The following is a 2,784-nucleotide window of genomic DNA, read 5'->3' on the forward strand; positions in this document are numbered from 1 at the left end:
TGGTTTCGGGACCTAAAAATTGCAGAAAACTACAAAAATCTAATCGAATCCATGCCAAACCGTGTTCGTGCATTGTTGAAAGAAGGTGGAGGCCACATTAGGTATTAAACGATACACATCTGTTAAATTATCACAATAAACCAAATATACACAAATTCAGCTTGTTTTCTTGACAGTTTCAATTAATTCGAACAATAGCCTACTGTATGACCCACTTTGAAAAACTGCAAAAATTCTAGCACCAGTTCTTGCAACTTCATGTTCAGCTGAGAGGTCTTTTTCCAGATTACGACGACGGAAGACATATCTGAGATCAACAATGGGCCAAACACGTCTGTCAAACTTAGCTATGTTTCACTTGGAAAGACCAAAAACAAATAAAGTGGATGTCAATCGCATTGTAGATATATTTGGACAACGAAGTGGGCAAAATAAATACTTGTTTTAAATTTGAGTATACCACCAGTTTACCACTAAATTTAATCTACTAATCTATGCTTTTTAGTTTAGTTTTGCAGTTTTAGAGCCATGTATCGTACCGGCAGTACTGCATTCTACTGGCTCGTCATGTAGTGTCAATTAGGCTACTCCAGGGCTACTCAACTAAATGTTAGGAAAGGTCCAATTTAACAAGTTGAATATTTTTGCGGTCCCGTGTATATTTTACATGCAACCACAAAAATTGAACAACCAGTACGAGCACCGAACACTTTTCAGGTAGTAGGCTATCTAACACGCACACGCAATTTTGCCTGACACAAACAAAGAAATAAGAAAGAAAACAATGTATTGTGTTTCTTTGTACTGTAGCTGTGTGGATCGCACATCAGAGAAGACGGCAAAGCGTTGGTGGAGGCGAAGACCCCAGCTCCTTGGATAATCACAAAAAATTGCTTTTCTCTAATCAAAATCTGTTTTAAGAGGCCCTAAAATGTGGCAATGAAGTTATTCTTCCGGAAGCCCAAGGTCCACCTTCAACACCTAAAAGGTCCGGATTCGGACCGCGGTCAGCCAGTTGAGTAGCTCTGGGCTATTCCCTTCAATTGTCTTTTGATGAATTTATTGTTTTGCAAATTTGCATAATAGTAGCCTATACTTATCACACCAGTGGCTTTGTGGAAGTCTTGCCAGTTGACGCCTTATGCTGTTTCTTTTTTTCATGAAGGCTATATTATTGCTTTTTCTTACATGCGTACTTTTGTTTAGGCGCAGTTGATTATATTTGGACAAGAAATCTTTTGCACCCCCAAAAAATATGCTTCCCGTACACCTATGATTAAGTTTGTCGCTTCTTGTTTGGCTCATTAGCTTGGAAAAAATAGTAGGCCTATCTTATGTTTAGTATCATAATGGTGCTTTATGTTGAATTCCTTGTTTACAGAAACACTGCAAGTCAAAGACGTAGGGCTACCAAAATACGGTAACTAATAAAAAAGTATTTGTCTTAAGCTTATTATTTGATATTAATATAGCCTACCACTATCTGGGTCATGTAATACTATAGGCCTATAGTTTGTAAAGGAGTTGCGGGCCGACTGATATTTCTTGACGGGTCGGATCTGGCCTGTGGACCGTAGGTTGCCGACCCCTAGATTAAGCTGACAAGTCTTAAAAAAATGGCGTGTGTCCATAAGTTTTTAATGTTTGGTAACGGTTAGGCTACTTTTTTGACCCAGGCCAAGGACAATTTTGGATTCCCGAAAACTTGCAGAAACCACTGGGTATTCTTGGATTTAGCCTAGGGCAGGGGTCACCAACTGGCGGCCCGCGGGCCGCATGCGGCCCGCCACGCTGTATTGCTGCGGCCCGCGGAAGGTATCAGCGTGGAAGTATAACCAAAAAAACTTTTCGTGAGGAGTTAAAGAGCACGAAGGCAAAAAATACTTTCCGGGAAGCATATTTTTGCTTTGCATACGATTCCACCGACCGACCAATCAGATTATAGTTCTAGGTGGGGGTTGCTTAAAGTTATACCAATGCGATGTCCAGCCACACTGATCCAGTGGTTGATTAAAACGTCTGTTTTCGAATTTTTCTGTGAGCATAAGGTTGCTTATTTTATGTTTGCAAATGTCATGTAAACACTAGTGTGTGTTTCACCGTTATTGTGTTTCACGAGCAGTGTTCTCTTTATGCAAGTTTTTGTTGGCAAAAGAGGTCGGTGTGCCAACTCAATTTATAATAAATTGGCAAAATATTATATATAAATTTAAAAACTTTTTCTGATTGTATTATGAAAATATTTAGCTTAGTAGGCCTACTGCAAATTGTTTTGTTTTTTAAAGAAATATGGAATGCTTCACGATTTTGCGTGTCATCCTTGCGCAGGGGCCATGCTAATTTTCTCTGTATCTTTCCAATTTTAGTAGGCCTATAATAAATGTTCTGCCGAAGAAAGTCCTGCAAAATGTTGTTAATCAACAATTCTTGCCATGCTGATAAGCACCGCAAGTGACAGTTGTCTAATAATCAAAGAAAGACGGTTTTGTAGACTCTCACAAAAAGGATGAAAATCAACTCATTGCTTTTTTAGAGGGAAGACTGTTCATGAATTACGATAGAATTACGATTTTTCGGTGATTTCCACAAGCGTTTGTTTCATGGTGCCTGGTTTCTTTTTCCCTGTTATTGGAGCCTATTTTACGCTGATATGTTTGCAGGTCACTATTGTTGCCTATATTGCGATGTGTCAAACATTTCCTTGTTTACTGAAATTGTTAATTGCAAAATATCTTTTGTGAATTGAAGTGACAACACCACTCTTGCTTGGCGATGAATATTCTG

The 2,784-nt window shown here is 38.9% G+C and overlaps 1 non-coding gene across 1 annotated transcript; it reads right to left on the minus strand.

Annotated features, from left to right (window-relative positions):
* Positions 1-2,283: 2,283 nt before the first annotated feature.
* LOC145774946 (U6 spliceosomal RNA) lies at positions 2,284-2,388 on the minus strand. The gene has a single exon (XR_014290115.1). It is a non-coding gene; the product is annotated as a U6 spliceosomal RNA (small nuclear RNA).
* Positions 2,389-2,784: the final 396 nt, after the last annotated feature.

The sequence above is a fragment of the Aplidium turbinatum genome, chromosome 7 (genome assembly GCF_918807975.1).
Source record: "Aplidium turbinatum chromosome 7, kaAplTurb1.1, whole genome shotgun sequence".
Taxonomy (NCBI): Eukaryota; Metazoa; Chordata; class Ascidiacea; order Aplousobranchia; family Polyclinidae; genus Aplidium; species Aplidium turbinatum.